We start from the raw sequence: 18,922 nt of genomic DNA, 5'->3' as shown, positions 1-18,922 counted from the left end.
GCCAGACTGTTAAGTAAGATAAAGGAGAGAGAGAGAGAGAGAGCGAGAGAGAGAGAGAGAGAGAGAGAGAGAGAGATAGACAGACAGACAGAGAGACAGAGAGACAGAGAGAGAGAGACAGAGAGAGAGAGAGAGAGAGAGAGAGAGATAGACAGACAGACAGACAGAGAGAGAGAGAGAGAGAGAGAGAGAGAGAGAGAGAGAGAGAGAGATAGACAGACAGACAGAGAGACAGAGAGACAGAGAGAGAGAGACAGAGAGAGAGGGACAGAGGGAGAGGGACAGAGGGACAGAGAGGATATAATTGTTCCAGAGAAAAACAAAAGTTCCTGGTCTCAACTTGTTTGCATTTTAAAGGGGGAAAGACCATATACATAGTAAACTGGAAAGCTGTAGGACACACAGGTATTCTTATGGGGGTTGTGATGAAGAAACTGCAGGAGGTGGTATGGAGTTCTTTTCCAAGAAAGCTGTGGTAAAAGCTATTGTAGGGAAAGGAGTAGGGAGGTCAAATTTCAGGTGGGACAGATTTGATTGGAGGGAGAGTAGAGCCTTGGTCAAAAGAAGGCTAGAGAAGAAACAAAAGCTGGAGTTCTGATTTAAAATTATTTCTTCTGTGCTACAAAACAAGAATCCCGAGCAATTCTACAACTTGCCATAAACAGACCCTGTTGTGGAGTCTGCCATTTATAGACCTGGGCAAAAGAATGGTCCATAGAGCAAAATGTTTTAAAAAGTATCATCTACCTCTTGATTCTGTTGCTAGCAGAAATGTAGAGGGTAGACCTAAGAATCCTTCAGTGGCCTGAAGGGAATGACTTTCATTTCCAAAACACTCAGTTTACTACCAGGGAATTACCAAAGAGAAGCCAGCTCAGTAATAAGGGCCCTATTTGAGGGAATATTTGTAGTTCAGAAGGAGGGGGTGGGTGGGAGAATAATTATTTTTCTTAAAAGGCAGAAGAATCTATTTTGAAAGTTACTTTGCATTCATAGAGATTTGGGGGAGAAAGCAGCTTCTTTGAACTCTATTGCCCTCTCATTTAACTTGTTAGCTGATTTTCAAAATATTGCATTTACATTCAAGGAAGAATAAGGGAAACTTTCATTACATAATTCATATCTGTGAATTATATTGGTTAGTTCTTTTAGTAAAGAGTTTGTCTTCTTAAAGGAAAGAGTTAAAATTCCTGTTCTTGTCATCAGTGTGATTATAGATTAATTCATTCTTACTGCCTTTTCAAAACAAAGTGAAGACAATGATTCCTGATTCCAAACATTTCACACTTAAATAAAATGAATTAAAAAGAGAGCAGTACCATGGCAGGCATAGGCAATATAAGCAGCCTTTTAGGAAATTGACTATAAATAAAACTTTTAGGTTAATTCTGTCCTCCATCCTTAAGTGAAATTTATCCTACAAAAATTGATTAACTCTTATTAGGGTATTGGCAGCAGCTGTTTCACTTTACTTTTCAAAAAATTAGCTTCTAATCAGCAATGACTTTTCTATAATATAGATTTCTTAGTGATACTTTAAAATCATCATGGATGAGTACAATTGAAATTTTTTGAAAAAACTTTACCTTCTGTCTTAGTATCATTTCTAACATAAATGAGTAGCAAGGACTAGGCATTTAGGGTTAAGTGACTTGCTCAGGGTCAAACAGTTTAGGAAATATCTTGAACCCAGGTTTTTACAACTCCAGGCTGGGCCCTCTATACATTGTGCTTCCTAGCTGCCCTTCAATGGGTGTAATTATACCCCACTAGGATGGGCATGCTTCAGTTTTGCCTTATGTTCAGAGAAACATAATGAAGATCTAGTTATTTAGAGAAAATTGGTATTTCCAATATCTTAATCTCACTGGCATTTCCCCAAGATTCAAAATCTAATCTTCATTGCTAAATCATCACATTTAATGTGTTTGAAATAGCATCACATACGGTTGTATTACTGAACTTGGGACATAGGAATAAAGTGCCCCTTTCTAGAGTAGATATCAATTTATAATTTTCCGGAGAATTCCTTAGCCTGAGTGTGTGTGCGTGCACACACATATGTACTTTGGAATGTACCAAGCAGAGGTGGTGATTGGTAAATAACCCAACTTCCTGATAAACTATTCCAAGTAGTCTGGCATGGGAATTCATGAGCCCTACTATATGGAGGTCATCCAAGCTTGCCTCTGATTATAGAAATCCCCAAAACAAAGCCATTACAGAATCATAGAAGGTTTGAATCAAAAGAAATCTTTGAGCTCATATAGTCTAATCTCCTAATTTTAAAAATAAGGAAACTGAACCCAAGAGAAACAACTTGTGGTTAGTAACAGTATTGGGATAAGAATCCAGGTTTACTTCTCCGTCTAGTTGTGCCTCTAAACCCCAATTGAATTAAAACCAGAGATACTCTAAAGAGGAAAAGGTATGTTGAAATAGTTGACAAGAACAAAAAATGTAAGGATACTTGATGTAGAACTAGATTTAAATCAGATTCCAATTCCTTTGTCAATGGATATGTTCCATCAGGTACAAAATCCAAACCTTGTAATGTCTGAGGTGTTTTCAAGCCTGTTTCAGTCTGGAGAGAGCAATGTGCTTTGTTCCAGTATTTTCCCCCCTTCTTTATTTTGCATGTGCTTGTTTTTAATTTGGAAAAGATCATTTAATTTGGAACTTGCTTGTTGCCAGTGCCTTTGATGATTTCTCAAGCGTTGAGATGTGTTTGTGGGTTACTGTAAATCTTCACAGGAAAGGATTTTGGACAAAGAGTCCACCCTTTGCCCCCCTCCACTTCCTCCACCCTTATGGGTCTGACTAAGCGTTTTGGTCTAGAAACATTTGCCTGGACTAAATTTGAAAATTTTTCCATTCTAAAACTTCTGAGAATTTGACATAAATTAGCTTCACTTGTATTCATGCCCATTTGGTTGCACACATTTCTTTAAATTCAGTTCTTACCAAGCCCATCTTAAGCTATTTCTGTGTGGCAACTGGGCATAGTCCCTGGAGGGAAGGACAACTACTTTAGCCTTCTGTGACCAAAGTGCTGTCACTGTTGCTGTGGTTCTCACTGACAGAGATCCTTTGTTTCAGAAACCCACGTATAACACTTTGTCTCAGGCTTACATTTGCACTCTTTGGCAATGCTTTAAGAGTCCTTCATCCGAAGAATAAAAAAAAAGAAAGAGAGAGAGAAACATTTGCTATATTTGGAATTGAAATACAAGATTGTAAAAATTAACACACATTTATATAGTACTTTGAAGTTTACAAAGTGATTTCCTCAGAACAAATTTTGAGATAAGTAGTAAAAGTATGATCCCAATTTTACAGAGGTGGAAACAGAAATTAGAGCTAATTCCCTTTTCTCTCTAGAAACTAAGTTGTCTAAGGGAAGGGACTCTACTTTTGATTTGTGCCTTTCCTCATCAAATGGCGGAGGCCATGCTGGGCATAGAGTAGATTAATCAATGATCAGGAAATCATAGATCTAGAGCTGGAAGGGATCATAGAGGTCATCCAATTGAGCCTCTTCATTTGATACATGAGGAAACTGAGTCACAAATATTTAAATTATTTGCCAAAGATTACCGAGGTTACAGGCATGAGAGGTATGATTTGAACCTAAATCCACTCGAGAATACAGTCATGAGTTAAGTGCTTAATAATATTTGTGGAATGGATAATCGAATGTTCATCTTGAGTCACCACCTGAGTCACTAGGTACCATATGCTCAGGGTAAGTATGAGTTAGTGCTTATACATCTCTCAGACATTGGAGTCATCTTCCTATGTGTTTACTTGTTATAAGAATTATGGAAAATATGGGAATTGACTATGCAGAACTAGAAACTTCACCACCTATGAATTACATATAAAAATTATTGTTAATCATTCTGTAGCGCTAAAAGGAGACAATGCCCACAAAGTTTCCCTGGCTAGTGAACTGGGACTGTGATTTGTATATTGGCAAATATTTGTGAAATGGAAGACCTGGTGTCATATGTATATTTGTCTTCATTGGATAGATAATGCTGGATATCAGAGATTGTAATCATGTCAGGACTACATCAAACTTTTAATAGTTCTTTGCTGTATATTTTGCCAGCTGCAGTAGCAGAGAAGCCTTTTCAGGTTAAAAGGCCACGGGGTGGAGTGAACTTCTTGGGGAGAAGGCCACCGAAACATGATGGGGAAAGAAGACCAGAATGTCAGAAGTGGATCTTGGAGAGAAATTGATTAAAAAATTAATTAGGTTTTTTTCTATTTGGCTTTCAAATAATAAAGAAAAACCACTAAATCAAGGAAATACTTGATTATGATTGGCTACACTAATAAAGTATAGCAATATATGAAAAGTACTGAAAAACAAAATCAAGTAAAATCATCTGATTTTAAAAGATATAGATAGTATTATTAGAATAGGACATAGATGACATTAGCAATTAGCTATTAGAAGACGCATCTGATCAAACTGGATTCAGCTAATGACGTGTGTGTGTCTGTGTCTGTATGTACATATAACACATATATATTACACAATTAGAGTAGGACATAGACAATATATAAGCAATTAACTACAGAAAGAAACATTTAATCAAACTGGATTCAGGATATAGAGATTTCCCCATAAATACCACTAGACTTTTTTGCTTAACTACTTTAGAATAGTCTTTGCTTGTTTGAAACCAAGGTGGAGTTACTGAAGTTCAAAGTTGATTAGACTCCATTTCAAAAGCAAACAAATCAGTTCAGAGGTATAGATTTTTGTAGAATTTTGTAGTTTATTCAACAAACTTATACTTGTTTGGCCTAACACCTATGAGGTAGATAGACAAGTACTATCATCATCATCATTCCTAACTTATAGATGGAAAACTGAGGTGTAGAGAATAAACACAATAACTAATATTTATAGAGCATTTGAAGGTTTGAGAAGCACTTTACATTAGTTATCTCACTTGATTCATACAACAACTCATGTTCCCTCTCCCTTGTTCACTTTTTATTTAAACCCTCATTTTGTCTTAGAATCAATAACAAGTATCAGTTCCAAGGCAGAAGAGCAGTAAGGTTTAGGCAATGGGGGTTAAGTGATTTGCTCAGAGTCACACAGCTAGGAAGTGTCTGAGACTAGATTTGAACCCAGGACCTCCAGTTGCTAGGGCTGGTGATCTATCTACTTAGCCACCTAACTGCCTCTATTGCCTTCATTTTTCATTTGAGGAAACTAAGGCCAAGAGAAGTTAAATGATTTGCCTAGGATTATTCAGCTAATGAGTATATCTGGCAGGATTTGAACTTCCTAACTCAAAAGTCCAGTGTTCAGTCCACTATGCCATGAACTCCTTGAGAATAGGGACTGTTTTTTTTTCCTTTTTTTCTTTTGTATGTCCAGTTCCCAGCACAGTGCCTAATCTATAGATCAGTGAAGTTAAAAGTAAGCTGTTAACAAATGCTTATTGACTGACTCTGTGACTCAGAGTAACATAGAACGATAGTCATTGAAAGACCTGGGACCTAAACACAGATATTTTGATTCTGAGAAAAATGTTCTTTCCATTATATCACACAATTGACATCTAAGGCAGCTTGCCTCTTCCAAAGCCTTTTTTATTTTACAAGAAAAAAATGGCATGTGGGTGGGAGATGGGGAAGAGGCAGGAATTGAGTTGAAATACTATAAAGTTAAGACTTTAAATGTAGAGGATAATTTTAATTAAGGAACTTCCACAAGCTTGACTGAATTAGTCATATTTTTATTAGCATAAAAACAATTAAGTGTAAAGAAAAGTATCTGGAAGAAGCTCTGAATAGTCCAGAATTTCTGATAAAAGATTAATACTTATTCTGTTGATGAATGAAGAATAGAATCCCAACTACTCCTTACTTGCTCCTAATGAGCAAATGCACAGTTGTCTTTAAAAATTCCACAGCTAGTGATAGAAAAAAACCCAGCCATGTTGTTACCTTATTCTAGTTAATAATAAAATTCACCACTATATATACCTAAGTATGTGAAATCATGTGAAAATGTTAAGTCCCTAATAAGTGTTTAATGTCTATTCTAGTTGATTTTTCCTCTTACCTACAATTGTAGTGATGATTTTATTTCTGTGAAAGGAAGGCTATGTCATTTAAGTGATAAACTAATAGACTAGAAATCTGCTGTTCTACCTGGCTGAGTTCTGTTCCCATTTCCCAAACTACCTCCCATTTATTGTTATGCTCTGACTCACATTTTGTGGCTCATTTTGTAATTCACATTTATATAGCTTTATAGTTTGTTTGCAATATGCTTCCTTCATGACAACTAGGAGAAGCAGGCAGTGTAAGTGTTATTATTATTATTGTAATTTCTATTTTATAGATGAGGAACTGAAATTCAAGGCCATTAAGTTATTTTCTAAACATCTTAGAGGTAATAATGTTAGAGAGAGAACTCAAACACAGATCTTCTGGTTTCAGGTGGAGTAAACTTCCTGACTTCTTTTAACTAAACTAAAATTTAACCAACTACATTTTTACCAACTAAAAATTCTACCAATTTTAACCAACTAAAATCTTACCTTCTACAGGAAACCTTCCCCAAATCCTCTTAATTCTAGTGGCTTCTCTCAATTATTATTTCCTATGTATGCTTGCTTCATATATATATTATTTCCATTTTAGCCCCCTAATTAGATTGTAAGCTCTTTGAGGATGGTCCTATCGCTTGACTCTTGATTCTTTTTTTTTTTTTGTATCCTCAGTCCTTAGCATGATGCCAGCACATAGTAGCCACTTAAGAATTATTAATTGATTTGAGCATCCTTTCCATGGTATTTCATTTTCTTTCCTAATTTTTCTTTCTTCAGATTTGTTTGGCAAATGAAATGCTTTTGAGCCACTGATTCTTCTTCTTCTTCTTCTTCTTCTTCTTCTTCTTCTTCTTCTTCTTCTTCTTCTTCTTCTTCTTCTTCTTCTTCTTCTTCTTCTTCTTCTTCTTCTTCTTCTCCTTCTCCTTCTCCTTCTCCTTCTCCTTCTCCTTCTCCTTCTCCTTCTCCTTCTCCTTCTCCTTCTCCTTCTCCTTCTCCTTCTCCTTCTCCTTCTCCTTCTCCTTCTCCTTCTCCTTCTCCTTCTCCTTCTCCTCCTTCTCCTCCTCCTCCTTCTCCTTCTCCTTCTCCTTCTCCTTCTCCTTCTCCTTCTCCTCCTTCTCCTTCTCCTTCTCCTTCTCCTTCTCCTTCTCCTTCTCCTTCTCCTTCTCCTTCTCCTTCTCCTTCTCCTTCTCCTCCTCTTCTTCCTTCTCCTTCTCCTTCTCCTTCTCCTTCTTCTCCTTCTCCTTCTCCTTCTCCTTCTCCTCCTCCTCCTCCTTCTCCTTCTCCTCCTCCTTCTCCTCCTCCTCCTCCTTCGCCTCCTTCTCCTCCTTCCCCTTCCCCTTTCCCATCCCCTTCCCCTTCCCCTTCCCCAGGTTGTTCTCCCCCCCCCCAGCCTCGTGAGATTTTCAGATTTATAGAACCTTATAGTCACTTCATGTTTCTTCACATATCTTTCTTTTATCTATGTGGCTATATGTATCAATGACCAATTTGTCCTATCAGGGTTAAATCCTAATCTGTCAGTTATGATAGTGATATTTTCCTTTAACCTTACCCAAGAGCAGCTGATTTATTTTAAATTGATTCTGGAAAACATTTTGGAAATATAATTATGATCTTTCATCTATTAACAATAAGTCATGTTTACTTACTTGACTAGCTCTTAGAATTAAATTGAGGAATTAGTCAAGGTAAAATGAAACCATCTTTGTAAAAATATAATCCTTACTAGATTATTATATCAATGATTTTCTAACCTCATTCAAAAAAGTTTTGGCCCCTCACTTAATAGTAATTGTATTATTGGAAACTATTGATTAAGAAGATTCATAAATCCCAAAGTAAAAGAGAAAGTTGAGAGCCATAAAGAAATTGACTTGCTCAAAATCATATAACCAATCATTATCAAATGTAGGAATTGAACTCAGATATTCTGATTCTCAATTGATTCAGTTGTTCCAGGGTACCATGAATTCAGCAATTAATCTGTATGATAATAATCTTGGTAGTACCTAGAGGTAACATGATATAATGGAGAAAGGACCAATCTTGTCATAAGAGGCCTGGGTTCAAATGTTGCCACCAGAACTTCTTGATCCTGTGACTGCAGAAGATCTTTAACCTCTCAGAGCTCCAAACAGCTCTGCAGGTATCAGCTATGTTAATAATCAAAAAGTTTTTATACCAGTATTTCTCTATAACTTTGAGATAATTTCTTTAATCCAAAATGAAAATGTATATAGTTGTGACACAGATGTTTTAACCTACCAAAGGGAATGTACCAAATAAGTATAAAATAATAGAAACTGTCTGCTTCAAAGAACTTATAACCTAGGGAGCAGGTACATAATACAGTGACCAGGAGTCAGGAGATCCTAGGTTAAAATCTGGCCACAGATATTTCTAGCTGTGTGACTCTGGGCAAATCACTTAAAACCAGTTGCCCAGCCCTTATTAATCTCATGCCTTCTTATTGATTCTAAAACCAAAGTTAAGTGTTTTTTAAAAAAAGGAACTGTTTAGTAGGGGACATGACATTTATAAAATAAATTTTTTTAATATAAAATGAAATACAATAAGGAATCAAAAGAGGTACAACTGTAGTCTTTTTTTCCACCATTTGAATGAGTTTATTTACTCAAATTATAACATTATTCCTTGGTTACAATGATCACATTATTTCCCTCCCTCCCCTCCACAGACCCTTCCAACAGCCCATGCACAATTTCATTGGGTATTACTTGTGTCCTCGATCAGAACCTATTTCCATGTTGTTGGTGTTTACACTAGGATGTTCATTTAGAGTCTACATCCCCAGCCAGATCCCCACGACCCATGTAATCAAGCAGATGTTTTTCTTTGGTGTTTTTACTCCCATAGTGTTTCCTCTGAATGTGAATAGTGGTTTTTCTTGTAGGTTCTTCCAAGTTGTTCAGGATCTCTGCATTGCCACTATTGGAGAAGTTTGATTGTACCACAGTGTATCAGTCTCTGTGTACGATGTTTCCTGGTTCTGCTCCTTTCACTCTGCTAGAGGTTATTACAGTTCCCATGGAATTCCTCCACTTTATTATTTCTTTGAGCACAATAGTATTCCATCACAAGCATATACCATTAATTTGTTCAGACATTCCCCAATTGAAGGGCATCCCCTCATTTTCCAAATTTTTGCCACTACAAAGAGTGCAGCTATGAATATTCTTGTACAACTCTTTTACCTTATTATCTCTTTGGGATACAAACCCAGTAGTGCTATGACAGGATCAAAGGGCAGACAGTCTTTTAGGACCTTTTGGGCATAGTTCCAAATTGCACTCCAGAATGGTTGGATCAATTCATGTCTCTAACAGCAATGCATTAATGTCCCGACATAGCCACATCCCTTCCACCATTCATTACTTTCCTTTGCTGTCATGTTAGCCAATCTGCTAGGTGTGAGGTGATACATCAGACCTGTTTTGATTTGAATGTCTCTGATTATAAGAGATTTAGAACATTTTTTCATGTGCTTATTAATAGTTTTGATTTCTTTAATTGAAAATTGCCTATTCATGTCCCTTGCCCATTTATCAATTGGAGAATGGCTTAATTTATTGTACAATTGGTGTAGCTCTTTATAAATTTGAGTAATTAGACCTTTGTCAGAGGTTTTTGTTATGAAGATTGTTTCCTGATTTGTTGCTTCCCTTCTAATTTTGGTTGCATTAGTTTTGTTTGTACAAAACCTTTTTAATTTGATGTAATCAAAATTATTGATTTTACATTTTGTGATTTATTTTTCTAGCTCTTGCTTGGTTTTAAAGTCTTTCCTTTCCCAATGATCTGACAAGTATACTCTTCTGTGTTTACCTAATCTGCTTATAGTTTCCTACTTTATATACAGGTCATTTACCCATTCTGAGTTTATTTTGCTTTAGGGTGTGCAGTTTTTATCAAATAGTGGGTTTTGGTTCCAAAAACTGGGATCTTTGGGCTTATCATAGACTGTCTTACTGAGGTCATTTACCTCTAGTCTATTCCACTGATCCTTCTTTCTGTCTCTTAGCCAGTACCAAGTTGTTTTGATGACCACTGCTTTATAGTATAGTTTGAGATATGGGACTGCAAATCCTCCTTCCTTTGCATTTTTTTTTCATGATTTCCTTGGATATCCTTGATCTTTTGTTCTTCCAAATGAACTTTGCTATGTTTCTTTTTTCTAATTCAGTAAAATATTTTTTTGGAAGTTCAATGGGTATGGCACTAATTAAGTAAATTAATTTTGGCAGGATTGTCATTTTTATTATGTTAGCTCGTCCTACCCATGAGCAATCAATATTTTTCCAGTTGGTTAGATCCAATTTTAATTATGTGGAGAGTGTTTTGTAGTTGTGTTCATATAGTTACTGTGTTTGTCTAAGCAGATAGATTCCTAAGTATTTTATATTGTCTAGGGTGATTTTAAATGGAATTTCTTTTTCTAATTCTTGCTGCTGAAATGGGTTGGAGATATATAGAAATGCTGATTCCCAATGCGAGTTTATTTTGTATCCTACAACTTTGCTTAAGTTGTTGATTATTTTGACAAGCTTTTTGGTTGATTCTCTAGTATTCTTTAAGTAGACCATCATATCATCTGCAAACAGTGATAGCTTGGTCTCCTCATTGCCAGTTTTAATACCTTCAATTTCTTTTTCTTCTCTAATTGCTACTGCTAGTATTTCTAGTACAATGTTAAATAATAGAGGTGATAATGGGCATCCTTGTTTGACTCCTCATCTTATTGGGAAGGCTTCTAGTTTATTCCCATTGCAGATGATGTTTGCTGATGGTTTTAGATATATACTGTTTATTATTTTTGGGAAAGGTCCATCAATTCCAATGCTCTCAAGTGTTATCAATAGGAATGGGTGTTGTATTTTATCAAAGGCTTTTTCTGCATCTATTTGAGATAATCACATGATTTTTGTCAGTTTGCTTGTTAATATGGTCAATTATGTGGTTGGTTTTCATAATATTGAACCGTCCTTACATTCCTGGTATGAATTCTAACTGGCATAGTGAATAACCCTTGTGATGACCTGCTGGAGTCTTTTTGCTAGTATCCCATTTAAGATTTTTGCATTTATATACATTAACAAGATTGGTCCATAGTTTTTTTTTTCTCTGATTTTGATCTGCTTGGCTTTGGGATTAGTACCATATTTGTGTCGTAAAATGAATTTGGTAGAACTCCTTCTTTGCTTATTCTGTTAAATAATTTGTATAAAGTTGGGATTAGTTGTTCTTTGAATGTTTGATAGAATTCAGTTGTGAATCCATCTGGACCTGGGGATGTTTTCTTAGGGAGTTCTTTGATGGCTTGTTTAATTTCTTTTTCTGATAAAGGGTTGTTTTTTTTTAGGTATTCTATTTATTCCTTTGTTAGTCTAGGCAATTTTATATTTTTGTAAGTATTCACCCATATCACCTATATTGCCATATTTGTTGCCATATAATTGGGCATAATTGTTTTTAATGATTGCCTTAATTTCCCCTTCATTAGAGGTGAGTTCTTCCTTTTCATCTTGGATACTGTCAATTCAGTTTTTTTCTTTTCTCCTTTCTTCTTTAGACTGACCAGTACTTTGTCTATTTAATTTTGGTTTTTTTTCCAAAGTGCCAGCTTCTAGTCTTATTTATTAAATCAATAGTTCTTTGATTTTCAATCTTATTAGTGTCTCCTTTGATTTTTAGGATCTCTAATTTAGACTTTATCTGAGGATTTTTAATTTGTTCACTTTTCAGTTTTTTAATTTGCATGCCCAATTCAATGACTTCTGTCCTCCCTAATTTGTTACTATATGAACTCAAGGAAATAATCTCCCCCTGAGTACTGCTTGGGCTACATCCCATAGATTTTTAAAGGGTGTCTCTTCATTGTCCTTTTCTTCAATGAAATTATTGTTTCCATAATTTGTTCTTTAACTGGTTTTGGAGAATTGTATTGTTTAATTTCCAATTAATTTTTGATTTACCTCTCCATGTACCCTTACTAATTATTATTTTCATTGCATTGTGATCTGAGAAGGTTGCATTTATTATTTCTGCTCTTTTGCACTTGCTTGCAATGTTTTTATGCCCTAATATATGGTTAATTTTTGTGAATGTACCATGTGCTTCTGAAAAGAAGGTGTGTTCCCTTTGGTCCCTATTTATTTTTCTCCACATATCTACTAAATCTAATTTTTCTAAGATTTTGTTCACTTCTATTACCTCTTTATTATTTATTTTTCGGTTTGATTTATCTAGTTCTGATAGAGGAAGGTTCAGGTCTCCCAATAGCATAGTTTTTCTATCTATTTCATCCTTGAGATCCACTAGTTTCTGCTTTAGAAATCTGGATGCTATGCCATTTGGTGCATACATGTTGAGTACAGATATTTCCTTATTGGCTATCCTGCCTTTTATCACCATGTAATTACATTTCCTATCTCTTTTGACTAGGTCTACTTTTACTTTGGATTTGTCAGATATCATGATTGTGACTTCTGCCTTCTTTTTATCTGTTGATGCCCAATAGATTTGTCTCTATCCTCTTACTTTCACCCTATGTGTATCTACCTTCCTCATGTGTGTTTTTTGTAGACAGCATATGGTAGGGTTTGGGATTCTAATCCACTCTGCTATTCACATGCATTTTATGAATGAGTTCATTCCATTCACATTCAGAGTTATGATTACTGGCTGTGTATTTCCCATCATTTTGATTTGTACTCCTAGTCCTGCTTTTTCTTCTTTCACTATTTCCTTCTACACCAATGTTTGTTTTTGTATCTACCTTCCTCATGTGTGTTTTTTGTAGAAAGCATATGGTAGGGTTTGGGATTCTAATCCACTCTGCTATTCACATGCATTTTATGAATGAGTTCATTCCATTCACATTCAGAGTTATGATTACTGGCTGTGTATTTCCCATCATTTTGATTTGTACTCCTAGTCCTGCCTTTTCTTCTTTCACTATTTCCTTCTACACCAATGTTTGTTTTTAATCACTCCCCCTAATTGCCACCCTTATTTTTCTTCCCTTTCTACCTCCCTCCATTCTTATTCCCCTCCCCCCCTTATTTTCTTTGCAGGCCTTTTAAAACTACTTCCCCATGCTCTCCTTCCCTTGTACTGCTTCCCTTCCTACCAGTCCTGTTTTTACCCTCTACTCCTCTATAGGGCACAAACCTATTTTGTGCCCCAATGTATTGGATTGTTCTTCCCTCTTTTGGTCAATTTCAATGCACGTAAGAGTTGAATATTTCCTATCTCCAACCTCTTTACCCTTCCAGTTTATTGATGTTCTCCCCCCTCCCACCCTGATCTTCTTTTTGATATATAAATTTACCCTCTTTTGTTTCTTTTCCCATTTCTTTTAATATTAACCTCTTCTTTTAGCTTTAGTTGTTTCTCTCTCTCTCTCTTTCTCTCTCTCTCTCTCTCTCTCTCTATATATATATATATATATATATGAATATATATATACATGTATATGTATTTATGCCTACATATATCTATATACCTATTTATGCCTTGTCTTTTCATCCTATACAGTTTGTCACTGTTCCCTCTAAGTGTAAATCTTCTAGCTACACAGGTGATAATAACAATTTTTAAGAGTGACCAATGACCTCTTTTCTCATAGGGATACATATCATTTTAACTTATTGAGTCTCTTACAATTTTTTTTTTGTTTTCTATGGTTTTTCTTTTATCCCTCCTTTTAAATTACCTTTTGATGAATCCCTGGAGTTCTGCTCTTGGTCATCAAATTTTCTGTTCAGGTCTTTTCTTTTCTTTACAAATTCTTGGAATTTTCCTATTTTGTTGAATGACTATACTTTCCCCTGTAAAAATATGGTCAGTTTTGCTGGGTAGTTGATTATTGGTTGTAGAACTAGTTCCCTTGCTTTCCGGAATATCATATTCCTTGCCTTTTGTCCTTCATTGTAGATGCAGCCAGAACCTGTGTTATCCTCACTGTGGTTCCATGGTATCTGAATACTACTTCTTGGGAGCTTGTAATATTTTTTCTTTGGTCTGATAGTTCTTGAATTTGGCTATAATATTCCTGGGTGTTGTCAGTTGGGGATTAAGTACAGGATGTGATCTATGGATTCTTTATATCTTCACTTTTCCCTCTTGTTCTAGGGTCAGTTTCTTGGGTAATTTCCTGTAATATGACATCCAGGATTTTTCTTTTGTCATGGTCTGCCATGATTCTTAAATTGTCTCTCCTTGAACAATTTTCTAAATTTTCTGTTTTGTCAATGAGATGCTTTATATTTTCCTCAATTTTTTCAGTCTTTTGATTTTGTTTTATAGTGTCCTGATGCCTTGTGAGGTCACTTAATTCTAGTTGGTATATTCTGTTTTTTAAAGACTGGATTTCATCCCTGGCTTTTTGGTCATCCTTCTCCTTCTGGTCTTATTTTCTTTGGAGGTCATCGTTCATTGTCTTTACCTCATCTCTCATCTCCTTTGCCTTATCTTTCAACTTCTTTGCCTTATCTTTCATCTCCTTTGCCTAATTTTCAAATTTGTTGATTTTGGCTTTCAAGACACTATTTTCTGTTTCCAGATGACTTATCTTAGTTTTTAAGTTCTTTTCCCAATTGTCTTTAGGCTCTCTAATTGTGTTTTGAATTGCATTTTGAGTTCTTCCAATGCCTGTATCCAATTTGCTGGGATTTCTGATTTATTGTTTGATGATCCCTCCTCCTCTGTTCCGTTTGTTCTTTTTTTTGTTGCCTGTATAGAAGCTGTCGATTGTAATTTCTTTTTTCTTTTTCTGTTGTTTGCTCATATTTACCCCTTCTTTATTCCCCGTATTTGTTTCTGCTCTTGCTCCTCTCATTTTTTTGGGGGGGGTTTGGGGTTTTCTGACAGTCTCCCCTCTTGGAGCCTTGCCAAGAGATCTCTCGGTGCAGTCTGTGGGGGAGGGGTGTTGGATTTTGAACTTCCCTGTCCTCTGGATGCTTTTGATTGGATTAAAGTCCAGCTGCGTTGGGCTGGACATGCCCTGAGACCAAAACCTCCTGCAAGACTGGAGCATTATTGCTGTGACCAGTCTGCCCGCTCTGAGCTCCCTCTCTAGCTCCTTCCCCGCTGCCTATGTTTGACGCTCTGAGCCTGGCCCAGTCCTGCTTGCAAGGTACACCCTCCAGACCAGCACCTTTGCCAGAGGTTCTTGCTGCTGGTCGAGGCTTATCACTTTAGGTGGGGGGGACAGGTCCTAGGACCTTCCTTCTTTCTTCCCCTTAAACCTGAGTGTTCTCAAATTCTGGGTTTTGGGGGGCATACCTTTTGAATTGAGTCCAGCAGGAGAGTTCTTTGCCTCTGTATTATTGTTTGTTTTATTTTCAGTCCCCTAGAATCATTTAGTTTGTAATTGGTAAGGAGGGTATTCAGAAGTCTGAACTTTTGCTGCTTCTATGCCTCCATCTTGACTCCGCCTCCAGGAAGCTACAACTATAGTCTTGGGAAAATTCCAAAAAGGGAAAGATTAGTACTTATTGGGGAAGGGGGGAAATTTCAGGGAACTTTGTGGAGATGACATCATATTGGTTTAAATGTAAAGGAAAATCACCAATTTGGTGTTGATAGAGACATATACCAAAGATGAATACATGAACATGTTAAGCAGAATGAATGCAAAAGCATGATATGACCATAAGAATAGTGTCCAGAGTTCAGAAGTGGAGAATGTGCTGGGGCAGATGAAGAAAGTTTAGGACAGAAAGGTTTGTTTGATTGTTTTATATATATCATTGCTGTTTTTTTAGCTATATTAAAGCTGGATTTTAATTTTCATTCACATTTATTAAGGGTAATGATTTTTGGACTGGAAGGACAGAACCAAAATGATTAATAGGACAGGACAAATAAAAGGATAATTATAGAGTAACTAGATGGTCTTCAAAAGTTTGTGACACCTGAACCAAATAAGCTGTGTCCTAAGGTACTGAAACAACGGTCTGATATGACTGCCAAGTCAGAGTCTGTGATACTTGAAATACTGTATAGAACTAGAGACATCCAGACTTATTAATGAAAGGAATGAAGGAAAGAAAGGAACAAGCGTTTATTAGTAAGTGTTAAGAGTTTTATCAAAATTATCTTATTTGATGTCTGATATCATGGTTTGCCTTAATTTTGTTATGTTTGTCTACAAATAATAGGCAGTGATCTTGACTTCAATTTCTGGCAAAACTCTAGCAAAGTAGCATGAAATGAATTTGTTCAGAAATGGAAGTCGTAGTGACAGAGTCAACTTAGCTTTGTCACTAACAAGTCCTAACAAATGAAACTTATTTCATGTTTTGACAAGGTACATCATTATGCTAGTAAATGATAAGAATACAGTTGATATGGTTTGGTTTACTTAGATTTTGGCTATTTAATAAAGTATGTAATGGCTATTTAATAAAGTGTGTAATACATACATATAATAAATAGTAGTAAACTATTATAGTAACCTTGTATTTGACAGAAGCATAGATCTAGCTTTTGGGGACAAGAACTCAGTTTTTGGTGAAAATTATTGGGATAACTAGAAAGTAGTTTTGCAGAAACTAGGTATAGAACTTTATCTTACTTCATTTCATAAAAATGTATAAATGATCTAGATATTAAAGGAGATATAAGCAAATTAGAAGAACAGGGAACATATTACCTAATAGATTTATGGATAGAAGAGGAATTTATGAGTCAGCAAGAGCTGGAGAACATTGTGATATGTAAAATGGATAATTCTGAATGTATTAAATTGAAAAGTTTTCATATAAATAAAAGAAATGTTGCCAAGAATAGAAGGAAAGAAGAAAATTAAGAAAAAATAAATTTATAGACAGCATCTTGGATAGAGGTCTCATATATATGGGGAACTTTGACAAATTTATAAAAAAATTAGAGCCATCTCCCACTTGAAATATGGACAAAAAATCTGAACAGACAATTTTTGGATGAAGAAATTAAAGACATAAGGAATGGGGAAAATGCTCTAAATCAGTGCTGATTAGAGAAATGCAAACTAAAACAATTCTCAGATATCATCTCATACCCATGAGATTGGCTAAAATTTAAAAAAAGGGCAAAATGACTCCTGGCCTGGCACTGTAACCAAAAACATAACTAACACTAGACTTTATTCCCAGTGCTTTACTTAGAATGTGTATGTGTATATCTGTGTGTACATTCATAAACATGTATGTATATATGTGCATAAATGCATTTATGCCTATACACACATGTAATTAAATGCTATGGAGAGCCAAAGAACTCAGAGATGGAATGCCAACAAGGGGGTAATCAAGAATGGCGGCCTGTGGGAGCTGGCACCCAAGTTATACTTTGAAGGAAACTAAGGAGCCTAGAAGGTGAAGATGAAGAAAGAATTCATTCCCTTGTACAGAGAGATGGAGTCTGAAGATATGATGTCATAGGCAGAATACAGCTAGAAGTCCAATTTGACTGGTATGTAGAGTATAGGAAGGGAAATAAGACTTGGGAAGTCACCAAAATGGGAAGGGTGTTAAAATCAAGTCTGAACAGTTTGTATTTTATTCTAGAGGCAATAGGGAACATTTGAAGATGTGTGTGTGTGTATGCATGTGTCCATGCATGTGTGTGCATGTGTGTGTGTGTGCATTTATGCTTGGGACTAGAGGGGAATAGGAATGATATAATCAGATCTGTGTTTTAAGATGTACCACTTTGGCAGCTATTTGTAGGATGATTTGGAGAGAGGAGATCCTGAAGGCTTGGTGATCAATTTGGAGGGTCTTCTGACAGTCAAGGTAAGGATTGATTGAAGAATGTGATGTGAGAATGTTTAGAGTCTATGAAAAGGAAACGGATTTGGCAGCGGGCAGGCAGGATACGATGATTATCTGTCAAATATTTGAAGGACTTGTCACCTGGAAGATGGATTGTCATTTTTCTGCTTGGCCTCAAAGGACAGAAGTAGCCAAGGTATCAACCAGCTTTTATTAAACACTTATTATGTGCCAGATATTGAGCTGAGAAATGGGAATACAAATATAAGAACAAAAGTTTATGTAGGCTCATTATAAACAGAAACTTCCAAACAATTAGGGCTATGCAAAATCAAAATATGTTGTTTTGGGTGTTGTAGGTTCTCCTTCATTGGAAATCTTGAGCCAAAGGTTGGATGTTCAATGTTAGGCAGAGAGAAGACTTTTTTTTAAAATATATTTTATTTGATCATTTCCAAGCATTATTCATTAAAGACATAGATCATTTTCTTTTCCTCCCCCCCACCCCCATAGCCAACGCGTAGATCCACTGGGCATTACATGTTTTCTTGATTTGAACCCATTGCTTTGTTGATAATATTTGCATTAGAGTGTTCATTTAGAGTCTCTCCTCTGTCATGTCCCCTCAACCACTGTAGTCAGGCAGTTGCTTTTCCTTGGTGTCTCCACTCCCATAGTTTATCCTTTGCTTATGAATAGTGTTTTTTTCTCCTGAGAGAAGACTTTTTAAAGACTAGGTTGGATTAGATGGCTCTTGAGGTTCCTGAAATTTTGTAAGTCTGATTTTATAAAATAATAAATGAGATTATGAAATTATTCATTTAAAACTATAAACCATTAATATACAATATGTTCCACTTAAATATTTTTCTTAGCTCTATTAATCTTGTTTCTTCATATAGATAGGTCTATTGCAGATGTCCTGACATCAGGCCTAGACAATTCAGCTGTATCCTGAATTTAATGTTGTTTATGATATGATTTCCATTCCACCCCCTTCCTGCCTGCTTTTGATCTTTTTCCCAGCTTACAGAAATGATTAAGAGATATCTTTAA

General features: G+C 35.8%; 1 protein-coding gene across 23 annotated transcripts in view; it reads left to right on the top strand.

Moving 5' to 3' along the window:
- ZBTB20 (zinc finger and BTB domain containing 20) overlaps nucleotides 1-18,922 on the top strand; it is a 1,063,249-nt gene that overhangs the window by 263,813 nt on the left and 780,514 nt on the right. For 3 of the 23 annotated variants that reach the window (XM_056797130.1, XM_056797136.1, XM_056797126.1), the window contains one exon: nucleotides 17,812-17,887. The exons of the other annotated variants lie outside the window; for them this stretch is intronic. The gene's annotated coding sequence lies outside the window, so the exon portion shown is untranslated. The remainder of the gene's footprint in view (nucleotides 1-17,811; nucleotides 17,888-18,922) is intronic. 23 annotated transcript variants of the gene reach the window in all.

This window comes from Monodelphis domestica, chromosome 4 (genome assembly GCF_027887165.1).
Source record: "Monodelphis domestica isolate mMonDom1 chromosome 4, mMonDom1.pri, whole genome shotgun sequence".
In the NCBI taxonomy this organism is placed as follows: Eukaryota; Metazoa; Chordata; class Mammalia; order Didelphimorphia; family Didelphidae; genus Monodelphis; species Monodelphis domestica.
The sequence above is the reverse complement of the archived record's forward strand: the minus strand, read 5'-3'. Positions and strand labels throughout refer to the sequence as shown.